General features: G+C 43.0%; 1 protein-coding gene across 6 annotated transcripts in view; it reads right to left on the bottom strand.

The window, feature by feature from the left end:
• SMPD3 (sphingomyelin phosphodiesterase 3) overlaps positions 1–12,658 on the bottom strand; it is a 1,004,685-nt gene that overhangs the window by 329,233 nt on the left and 662,794 nt on the right. The gene's annotated exons all lie outside the window — the stretch shown is intronic.

The following is a 12,658-nucleotide window of genomic DNA, read 5'->3' on the forward strand; positions in this document are numbered from 1 at the left end:
GCACAAAGTGATTTTTTTCCACTGTGGCTTGTGCTACGGCCCTTTCCCTGGGCCGCAGCACCAGCTGCATTGGAAACCGCCACCACTGTGGTCAAATTGTAATTGGGCAGTCGGACCGCCACCTGCCTATTGGGCGATCCCTGGACTGCCGTAATGGCAAGTGGCGGTCTGATCATCCGGCATCGTAATGATTCCCAAAGTTTGAGGCCACATTCCAGACACTATGCACTTGTGTAAAACAGGGTAAAAACATTCGACACCTATTTTCTGTTTGTGTAATATGGAATGGAACAAACATATCTTTATCTGGTTCATACTAAAGCAAGATTATTAAATCCACGTGAAAACGGAGGAACTAAATTGTGAAACCTTGTGCATTACATGCATTCATTCAATATAATTAAAAACAATTAATAGGAATTTTACGCAGCAGATTTACTCCAGAAATAGTCTTTTGGAAAAATAACCAGAGCAAATAGATTTTACACTATTATTTTCTATTCCTGCATCAATCAAGCAACGTCATTTTTCAAACAGTTCCATTATTCACGCTTAAAAAATTGGAAAATTATTTTTCTCCACGTCTTATTATGTAACGGGGGAAATATAGTGACATCCCTTTTCTTCATATTTTGAGATGGTACAAATATAATTTGCTAGAATCACTTTTTGCACTAGTCCAAGCTTTCTGTGGTATGGCCAGAGGAGCTGTTTCATGATCCCCTTCTACACCGCTGCACATCAGGAGAAATGAGCCAGGCACCCGTTTTGGAATAAATTGGGCTTCCTACAGGGCATGGTTACTCACAAACATTTTCCCAGGGGACAAAGTGTTTGATCTGTTATATGACCGATGGGCCGCATTGATGCCAGCAGGGTAGTGGTTGGGGTGGGGGCAGGATAGTAGGATTGGGTGGGTGTTGGTGGTATAGTAGGTATGGGGGAAGCTAAATATATATCTAGTTGCTGGACTGTACAATGTGAAACCAAAATATTCGGGATTAATCCCAGCTTCCCCACTTTACCAGATTATGTGATCTTAGCCAACTGTTTAATTTACCTTTCCCTCCTTTTTTTCGTTATTACATTTAAGAGGACCTCGAAATACATGATTTCAGGATGTGTGCTGTACAAAACCTTCTCCTGTGCTTGATTTAATAAACTATAATGTTGTTCTGTATAAGAGGAATCCAGGCCACCCAGTGGGAGCATGTAACAAACAACTGACTTGCCTCTTAGTTCACCACTGGCATTACTGTTAGGGTGGGTGGAAGAATTAATCTCTCTAAATTCATGTTTGAAAACTATAACTTTTAAAATAATACCTTTCAATGGACTGGTATAATCTCACATACTTAGGAGAAATTGTTCTGCATGTTAAGGAAATGGCCTTTTTGAATTTAAAAAAGGCTATCATATATTTACAGGTTTATTGCAAGATGTTTTCACTTTAACTTTAAATAAATGCTTGCCCAGTTTTTTAATATTTTATTATTGTTAGTGTTGAGTCGAGTAAACAGCAGCCCAGGACTGCTGTTAACCAGGGGCCTGCATGTAACGGTTAGGAGGGCCGCCTGTGGCCCCCTTGACCATACTTTGAGGATCACTGCTATAGGGCATGCCATAACTCAGTAACACCACAGGTTAGCTCATGAGCACCGAGAACTGCAGCTCCGAAGCATGGAGTTGCAACTGCTTCGTTGGGTTTCTGAGCCGTGCTGTCTACAATGAACGGCTTAACTTGTGGAACGTCACCTTTTTTTACATTATAGAGCAATCAGGTGATGAGACGTCATAGACAAAGAGGAAGCCTTCCTCTTACAGCGGCGGGGTGCCCCAGGCTTCTTTTTGGGACTAGGAACAACTTTGTATATAAAACGTCAGGTCAGGTGGAAGTCTCGACATCGAGAGATCGGGGCAGGAGCTGAGTTGAGGCAGAACAACCATTTTTGTGGAACTCAAAGAAGGGGTTCAAAGAGATCTTCATGGAAATTTCATATAGCCTCCAAAGATTTGTAGCTCCTATCAGACTGGAAAGATACTTAGGACCTGGGGTAATCATACACATCCACTCATTCCGCTGGACCCATTCTCAATGTGCACCTATGATGCACTGGGATTACATTTTTATCAGTCACACAAGAGATCAGCATTCTATTACTGTATCGCGGAAGGATACCAAAGTGACCAGTGAGCCTAAAAATCGGTCATTAGTGCAAATAAAACCAGCAATGCCAATGAACGAATATACAATAATTATGATACACACATCAAGCTAATTATTACCAATTGCAATAGAAATATACAGATTAATATATAATATTAGAATGTTAGTCATATTATCAATATACCTAAAGTGAAAACTGTGATCACGAGGGCCATTTATAAAATAGACTGATAATTATGATTGTCAATAATTACATGAATTTTGACATTACTGAAAGAGTGATACATATGATACCAATGGGGACACAGGGAATGATTATAATGATCATGAAATGTAATGTATAAAAGGAATATGAGTAATAGTACTCGTAGTGTCACCTGCTTATAAAATGTGTTAATACATATTAAAATACATGGGATCCTGCAATCTCTGTATAAAAGCTCGTCTCTAATTTCCTTATTACAGGTGACTTGTGACATCTCTAGACGCCTGTAATGAGGGAATGAGATAGCAGATCAACTGTAGTAAATAATTACAGTTAAGTTGTGATGTCCTAATGCCTATTGACAGACGCAGCAGCAAAGATGAAAAGCAGGTTACAGAGCAATATTGCAACTGCAGTTTAAACAACGCAAAAGGAGAACTGGCTTTTTAGGTCTCGCCTGACCCAGCGCATGCGCTGGTCTGGCGAGACATTTTGTGAGGGCTCCAAAAAGTGCTACCAGGCCAGCCTAGAGCTACAGTGCATGTGCGCGGGCGCACGCCGTGCTTTACCGAGATTACTTTCACTTTCGCGGCCGCACAGCCGCTTTGATGTTTGATCGCGATCACTTTCACTTTCGCAGCCGCTTGGCATAGCCAATAGGTCTCGCTTTTGGGAACTTAGTAGTATTTAGTTATGCAACTGTTGCATGGCTAAACACTTATAAGGTCCCAAAGGTGAGACCTATTGGCTATGCCAATGCTTGTTGCTCTTCCGAACTAATCTTATAAAATGAACAGTAATCATCAGAAAAGGAAACGATTATGGCAATATGTTTCTTTTTTTGCACCATATAGGTCATTACAAGAAACACAGAATCTCACTGATTGTTTCTACGCATTCTAAGCAACAGCATTAAAATCTGACTCACAGTAAACTGCTTTTCGGATCTCTTTACAACTTACTACATGCCTTTTGATTTTGCACTTTTTTACAGATTCTACTTTTATTCTTCATGTATGCAAACGTACTATCTCTTTCAAGTAAAAAAGCAAGACATCAAGAAAGTAATCAGTTTGTGGAACGGTTGATAATGTGATCATGCATTTTTTAAATAAAATTCTTCTGCTGTACCTTAAAGAGACGGCTTGGCGTTTCCTGCTCTTATGAAGGAACCCAGCCTTTGGCCTTCTTCCTCTATGTATATAGCCACAGAACTCCTTGGAAAAATGTCCTTGTAAAGTATTGGAGGAGTACTTTATCCTGTATTTAATTACATTACACCAAACATTTGATTAAAGTCAACCCATGTAAGCACTCAGCCTGCTCCAAGAGCATCCAAGCACATTCATCTAGATACCTTTGCCCAAGTCTAGTAGTTCTGAACGACTCGGTCATGGCGTCCATGTTGATGACTGTGTGTTAAAGGGAGCTTTGCAGTTCCCATGTGCCCCATTTTATAGCCACGTTTTTAATCCCACCCTTCTCTTTTCTGATACATTTTCATACATTAGTGAGGCTTATCTCTTTGCACTCTGCAGAGTTGAAATTCTGATGCACACAAATATGATGTGCGGTTTATTTTTCAAGCTTTTGTGGCACTGTTTTGGTAAACATTAGTTCTTTAAAATATGCAAGTGTTTTTTTAAATGGTGCTAAATCTAGCGAAAATAATTGAAATGTTCTTTATGCCGAGTATTCCGGCTTTAGTGGGATTTAGATAAGTCTGGCATCATGGGATATGCAGTGCATCATGGAGAAACAAGGTTATTTTATTATTGTAGTTTTAACCACACTGTTTTGATACACAGCAGGCCACTGCTCTACAAAATCTCAGTAAAAAAATTATTTTCTGCAAGTTTTTCCCCACAAATATCTAAAGTATAATAAATCGGCTCTCTTTTAACGCCAGAAGTTTTGCTTTCTTCCTCCTCTGCTTGTGACTTCGTTTTTGCTGGTTTTAGGACTCTGGGAACTTTACCACTGCTGGCCTGTGCTAAAGTGCATGCGCTCTGTGTCTTAAATGTAATGGATTTCGTTTCTCCATGATTGGCATATTTGATTTACTGATAAGTCCCTAGTACAGTGCACTACATGTGCCCAGGGCCTGTAAATCAAATGCTACTTGTGCCACTACATGAGAAACCCTTCAAAACTGTCTCAGGCCTGCCACTGCTGAGCCTATATGTGTACAGTTTTAAACTGCCACTGGAGTCAAGTTATCCTGACTAATGAGGGGTGAAACCCCGAAACCGGTCCTAGGATGCTTGTTTCCTGTGCAGGGAGGACCTGGCTTGGCAGTTCGGGCTGGACTGTTCCCATTGGGTGCAGGGTCAAGACTGATTTGCATATGGCTAGGTTCAAACTGGAATGCCTTGGGGAGCAAAAAAACGATGGAGTTAGGCCCAGACCTTTGTACTGGGGTGAATGTATGACATTGTTCTGCATTTTGTCCATCAAGTGTTCTTTTTGCATTTGTCACCCCGAGTGGGGCAGGTATGCCCAGACGTGGATCCCGTGCTCCCCATGCTACTGGAGTCAAGCTATTCTTGCTGATGAGGGGTGAAATCTCAAAACCGGTCCTACGATGCTTGTTTCCAGTCTAGGGAGGACCTGGCCTGGCAGTTCAGGCTGGACTTTTCCCATTGGTCACAGGGTCAAGACTGATTTGCATATGGCTGGGTCCAATCTGGAATGGCATGGTGAGCAAAAAAACAATGGATTTAGGCCCATATCTCTGTACTGGGGTGAATGTATGACATTGTTCTGTATTCTGTCCATCAATTGTTCTTTTTGCACCTGCCCAGTTCACCTACTTGCCAGGTCCAACTCTTCCCTTTTACTACTTGTATGTCACCCCTAATGTAGGCCGTTGGTAGCCCCATGTGCAGTGTATTTAAAAGGTAGGACATGTACTTTTGAGTTTTACATGCCCTAGCAGTGAAAAACTGCAAAATGTGTTTTTCTGTACAGAAAGACCTATCTCTCCCATATGTTAGCATTGGAACTGCCTTGTAACACATTACAAATGTATCTTCCAATTGGGAGCAGATAAAAAATTGGAGTTTGGAGTCTCTGGACCCACAATTTAAAAACTCATATTTTAGTAAAGATATTTTTTAAATTGCAGGTCTGAAAATGGCTCTTTTAAAAACTAGGCCTTTTCTTACTTTAACCATTCTGTGCCTCTGCCTGTCCCTAGAAGACACATCTGGGTTAGATGACAATTGGGCTTTGTGAATTCACTCTACACAGTCACACACAAAGGGAAAAGAGAGAAAAGTGAAAGTATGAACAGTATGATTGAAGACTGGAAGTGAAGGTTGGAAAGATAAAGAAGATTTGGGTATCACCGGAGTGAAGATAAGACCAGCAAAGGGTGTAGTACAGACGGAGACAAAGAGAGGACTTAGAGACGATGCTTGGGAAATTTCAAATGGAAGACCGATTGGATGGGAAAGTGACTAACACTATGTGACTTACATCAGCCATGTTACTGGCAAGTGTCCCAGGAGGCTCCTATTGAGTGTTGGGTTTAAGCAGTGCTTTAAATAGGAATATAGAAGTACAGGTACTCACTATTTAGAGTGCCTTTTTGCTCCTGAGAAGTGCCATTATTCTCCGATTTAATCTATTGCAGCAGTGCTAAAAAGTGCAAGTACTCTCCCACTCAAATTTAAAAAGTGACAGTACTCAGTACCTGACAGTACCTGTCCATTTAAAGTGGTGGATTTAAGCAGATATTTAGCTTCAACAGCAACTGGGAATTTCCAGAGGTAGTAGCTGTTACCCCTACCTTGGCTTTTGATACCCCTCGCATTGCCCTTGCTTCCCTGATCTCAGAGGTCATGATTCCTCTTGAATCAACAGAAAGTAAACACGGCTGTAAGACCGCTGTGTGTTTTTTGTCACTCCTTGACCTTACCCTAGCTCATCAGCACAACTAGGAAGGTGTCAAGGGTCAACGGGTGGGGGTCAAGGAGTCACTCGCCGATGTCAGCTGGGCAAAAGTGTCTGCGATGTCCCTCTGGCTACATCTGCCACTTTAGTAAATTGGCGTCCATGATAGATAGGGATCGCTGGGTGGTGAGCCATCTGAAGGACAGTGCTCTGTCCCTGATTGGTGATGAGGTCGAGGGGCCACCTGAGCTGGCACCAGTGATGAGCGTAGTGTCGCGCTCCTAGGAAGTGCGTGCACTACCACACAGCATGATAGTTAAAAGGCCCAGCTTTATACCAGATTTATTTTAGGTTAGGCAGCCTTGACCACCGGTAGAAAGGAAACCTTTAATACTGATAGAGGGAAAATGTGGCGCACATTTAAAATAAATTTAAACAATACAGGAACAGATAAGTTATGTTTGCGGTTTACTGCAGTCTCTGTGAGGTGAGTGAATATTTTCATTTCATTTCGAAAGCATCATTAGCCTATATATCACCCTCCTACTAATCTCACGTAAGCCTCTGTGAAAGGCGGAGTCCCTCTGTAAAACACAGGGTGCAAAAAATACCCTTTCCCTTATTGATTTTAAGCTGTAAAGGTAAGCCATAGCTTTGAAATGCACGCTCAGGTACTACAGCCCTTGGTGTTAAATAACAAAGCAGAATGTTTTAACACTAAAAAGCACGAATCAGACGCGTCTAGTCTAAATATATCAGGATGTGTTAGCATAATTCCCAGCGGGGCTGAAAATGCCAATGAAGGGGTTTTAAACACTGAGCAAATTCAGAAAATGGAGATTAAGCCGGGAGACAACAGCACCCACGACATAAATTGATTTGGCGCGTTACCGGACATTTATCACTGGTAATTGGATGTCTGGTGCCTTAAAAGGACATTTTTTACTCCACATGCCAAACTACAACTTCTTCTGTATTTAAATGGAAAAAGCAGTCACCGGTTCTAAGAAAAATAAATGGTAACACTTTATAAAAAAGACACTTTTGTAAATGATTAAGCCCACTAAATATACCGCCAAATTATTCACCATTCTCTGTACAGTGCAAAGCATTACACTTCCACTTTAGAACAGGAAAATGAGCGCTGTCCAGCAGAATTTAGCTAATCCAGTCCCTCAGGAATAATATAGTGAATTTTATCATAGCATCGGTAGTGTGTCATGACAATGGTTTCACCCCCAATCACTGCACTAAGAGGTCGGGTAAGAAAGTACCCAGCTCCAACAGTATTGGGTAAGAAGGTACCCAGCTCCAACAACACAGATACCACAATGTTTGAGAAAGCAGATAAAGGGTTAATGCTGAGCACATGGCAGAATAGGTGCCCCGGGTGACCAACTTGACGTCACATCTGTCTTAAAGGGACGGGAATAGATGCTTACATGACGGTCCCCTGATTTGGGGTGTCTCGCTGGGTCATAAATTGACCATAGAATTTTTTTTTATTTGTTCCATTGCGTTTATAAATGCAAGTGTGTATTAGCTTTTCATAGAAACGTACAGTGCAGATTTGACTACAGTATTAGTTTATCATCATTTTCAGGGACATCCACATTCACTTTTATTCATAATCCTTCAAAACTGATCATCAGGGGGCCTCCAACGGTTCATTCAGTCTGATCAGAGGTGGCTTTGGCATTAATGGCAATCTTTTTTGCCCCCCACCCCAAGGGTTTCTTTACGTTTGTGCTGCCATGTTTGAGGGGATGAGGTCTGGGTAAGAGGATTATTTTTTGAAGGCCTCACATACGTTCAGCATCCTACTGCCTCAGAGAGCAGGAGCGGCTTGCAAGGCAACACCTCTGCCAAATGCATGCCATGGCATGCCGCCTTCCGCAGGTGGTGCAGGTCCAGCCAAAGGTGAGGGAAGAGGAGCGTCTGCACTCATTGCTGCTGGATAGTAAATTCCATCATTACACTTTGCGTCTGGTTTGCGGTACAAAAGTAATGCAAACATGGTGCAAAGCACTAGTAAATTTGTGCCAGGGCGTTTAACATGTAGTTGTACCATATTTGCCACAGTGCGCCGAAGTCTAGTAACCACTGTACCCCAGAAACCTGGCAACACCTCATATGCCCAGATCATATGTATCCAATTTGCCGACTCAGCACCGTAGGCATTTCTTAGATATCGTACAATGTATTCTCTGCAACACATCAGGGGTAAGGTAGGTTTTACCCAAGTACTGGAATTGCATGCCCCTAAATCTGGCATTACTTGAAACTTATCTCGTATCTCGACATTTTACTCCACTCATCATCCCACAGTTGCATCCTACAATCCACGTCCCACTTACTCTTCACCAACCGGTCCCTCTGCACACAAGGTTTTATTAAATTAAACCACTGGTCTCTCTTTGGGGGGTTTCCATGGAATCTCTCCCAGGTAATATGGGCTGCTGCAGCTAATCTTGTGTGCACTAGGAACTTTCCACGTCTGACTGATTTATTCCTTCGGCTCTGTGAAGGGGTGAAATTTGTTACTAAATTTTGGCCATGTTTGATAACCAAGTGCCAAATGGTTTGTCTAATTTTTGGATGGGCTCATTTTTTTATCCACGTTTGGTGGAACATGGAAGTAAAAAATAAACATGAAGAAGATGACACAGAGAGTCAGTGGTGGAGCTTTCACTTGAACTACAGCCTCAATGCGAAGGGCCATATATAGTGCGCCACATTGTTCCATTGCAGAAGGCTGAACGTGCACATCGAACACACCATGATCCTGATTATTACAGCATCCATCCAACATCTATCCTTTAACACACACTATCTGTCCATTCCTCATCCTTCCACTCGTTCATCCTTGTATCTCTCAATCTTTTCACTCTTTGATCCCTTTTTCACGCTAATACCCTAACGGGGGATTGGTGAGCTATAAAAGTCCAATAACATACATCTGTTTACCCTTACACCTATCCATTGTTTCACTTCATCCTTTCACTCTATTCTTTCACACTTCCATCCATTCATTCCTACACCCATTTACCCTAGTTTCCACCTTTTTTTTCATTTCACTGTTCTTCCTTTCACACTACCTTTTTTCTCCTGTTCATTCTTTACTTTTTACCTATGTTTTTCATGCTTTTTTCTTTATCTTTCTCGCATGCATACTTTTCTGTTTTTCCCTCTCAGTTTTGTCCCCTTTATTCGTCATGACGTGATTTTCTTTTCTCTTTTTCCTCTGCCTATGTCTATGGGCTTCTGTCATGGTGGTCCCTATCCATTATTTATTAACATTTTGTCTGCAGATGGAAGATGCCACAAACGACTGATCTATCGTTTTATTGGGATCAAGTTCACCAGCCCACCAGTCCCATGGCAGCCCCGCTCAAGCTGCTTGAGCCTCCGGGAGGTTCGCTGCCCACTGCTAGAGAGCTAGCCCTAGGTACTCCTTCGAACAAGTCTGCTGCGCACAGGCCACTACTGTGACAACAAACAGAGCAACTGGACCCGAGGGCCTGAGAGGGAACAGCAGGCTAAACGTATTCCATTTTACAGACCCCACCCATCTCACGGAAGCTTGGTTCACAAAACATTTTCTGTGAGCTGTCCCTCATTCGTGGCTTAAGTGTGACGGTGACACCAGCAGCAAAACAGACCTTAACGGCATGTGGCGAGCGACGCCATGTGCTTTACGGGGTGTAAAACAAAAAATGATTAACATTTGAATGGAAGGAGCGCCAAATCCAATGCTAGAGTTTACCCAATCAATGCTACCACTTTGTTTCTCATCATCCCTCAAATGTTATTCCTTTCATGATGGTGGCGGGAGCAAATACGACGTGACCGTTTCTTCAACATAAACAATGCAGTTCAAGCTGGAATGGATGGCCTGACAGCACAGCGGGATGGAAAAACACCCAGACAGGTGTCAAAAACACGAGGCTCCGCAGATGATGTTCAGTCCCAGAGGAGACGGAGAGTTGCGACCAGACGAAGTGAGGCAGGACTGACAGACAGCGCGCCTGGAAAATCACCCAACTCTTAGCAGCAGGTGACGCCGCAAACAGCGCTATACTGTCCCCTCACGGAGGCCTCTGAGGCCCATATTTGGGCGCGGAGCAGCATTAGGGTCGAGTGTGCTCGCACATTAGCTCATAGCAGAACTCCCTGGACTGCGAGCGTGTTTACACGCCGCCCTCCAGCCTGATTTGGCCCTCTGCTTCATATAAACCGGAGTAAACCAAACAGTCGTGAAATAAATCTGATCCCGCGGGTCGGCTCGGTAAATGGACGCACAGGGGGGTGAAATGAGATTCACTGGACCTGCCAAGTGCAGCATTAGAGGTGATCTGTTTTTGCAGAACACGATTTATTTGGCTCCGCGCTGATCCTGAAAGGCCAGCAGGTGTCTCCAAGACTCGTTCATTGCCTTGACATGGACCGACATAGCACCTTTTTGCACCCTTCACGTATTGTTGCATTGCTCGTATTTTAATTGTATGTTTTTACAGTTTTTCCACTGGGCTTTTGTCTTATCTTATTGATGCCCAATTTGTACTGTTCCTATTCTAACATTATGTTTTTACTGGGTTGTTGCCTTTTATGGCTATATGTCAGTCGAATCAAGTATACTGAATGAATAGAGTATATAGACCAACACTGCTCCAGTACCGACAGACTTTTCAGAGCCATTTCCTGTAGGGAAGTGTCCTTGTTTTGCCTTAGGCCAGGGCCACTGGTCAATATAGGAACACATTCTATGTCAAGGCTAAATGAATTACTTGGCAAGAAAAAGCAAATCCTGCTGCATATTATGTGATTGAAGGAAACCTAAGCTTCATATTGTGTTTCATTTTGATACAAAATCAATGCTACAAAATAGGCCTAAACGCTTTAGAAACGTGAGCGTTTTTTAAAAAAAAAAGACGAGATAAAATGCAATTTTTCCTATTTATCCCCAACATTTAATACATTTGTTTTGCATGAGAGCACAGGAGTATTACTTTTCAAGTTAGGCTAGTATTATATGAGCTAACCATACACACTGCTTCACTCATACGTAAACTAAATGTACAGGCTTCCCCCAATAATAGGATTACACCTTTCATTTGGTGCACCTGTGCTGGCTTTGAAACCAGATTGGATTGTTTGTGTTCACACCGTGAAGCTACTGGAAGTGCCTTTTTTTTGTTTATGCAGTTTTATATAGCGTGAACTCAACCGGAGCGTCTTGGAGGGCTTTATATGAGCACCAGTTACATTATACAAGGACACATTCATTTTTATATTTTTTGGGTATGCACAGGAGGTTAAGTGATTTGCTCAGAATCACAGGATGTTGCTCTGACGCAGAGGCTCAAACCTTGTTCCGCAGCTGCAAAGTCCGCAACTCTGCCCGGTAGGATGGAGCCTTCCAGAAAGAACAGCTATCTGGTTGGAAATACATACTGTGGAAAAGCTAGAAGCTGACCTAACAATGTATTCTGCCCATAGCTTCGCGAAGTCCTTGTGTTGGGAAAGTCCAAGTAGCAGGCAATGAGTTGGTTCTGCTGGGTCCACAGATGGGTGGCAGAGCACCTTCAGGCCCACTTCCAAGAGTCCAGGACTGGAGTGACACCACTTTGAAGGGTAGGACTCACAGATGGCAGAGTACAGGTGCTGGGTTCATGGTGGTTGGAGCATTCTGTTTCTGTGGCTCTAGTCAGGAGGCCAACCAACTAGCCCTTGGAGTCACACTGGGGCCCTGGGTCCAACAGATGCAGGTCTATTCCTTCTCACCCAGGCAAGATGCCAGCAGACCATCACAGCAGGGCAGCAGTCCTTCATGGCAGCAGTCCAGCAGAGTGGCAGTCCTTTCAGCAGCAAAGCAGTCTTTCTTCCAGGCAGAGTCCACAGGTCCATAAGTGTACTGAAGAATTGGGGTCTGACGTCCAATATTTATCCCTGGTACCCACTTTGAAGTGAAGGAAGCTTCTAGAGGTTTCCACCCATGAGGTGTCAGGAATCCCCTTCCTCCCTGTGCTGGCCCCAGCTTGACTGAGGTCACAATAGACTAATAACAATCCCTTAGTGAGAGTGCTCAGGCAGTGCCGTTGATATGTGCAAGTGTGGTAGGTGGCAGATCCCACCCAGAGCTACCCATCCAGCCAACACCTATCTTCCATTTGTCTCACTTTCTGGGAGCAATACAGAAAAAGCAAATGTGAGCTACACCTAGTTATTTGAGCCAGGAGCAGGCTTCAGGCACCAAACGGTTAGGACAAGTAATGCCCAAGTTTCTAAAAGTGGTGTTTTCAGAATAGTGATTCAAAATCTGACTTTACCATTCAAAAGAGATTTTAATTACAATACTTTAGACACCAAACTTGCCTTGTCTACCTGTT

Source organism: Triturus cristatus, chromosome 12, assembly GCF_964204655.1.
Source record: "Triturus cristatus chromosome 12, aTriCri1.1, whole genome shotgun sequence".
NCBI classification, from domain to species: Eukaryota; Metazoa; Chordata; class Amphibia; order Caudata; family Salamandridae; genus Triturus; species Triturus cristatus.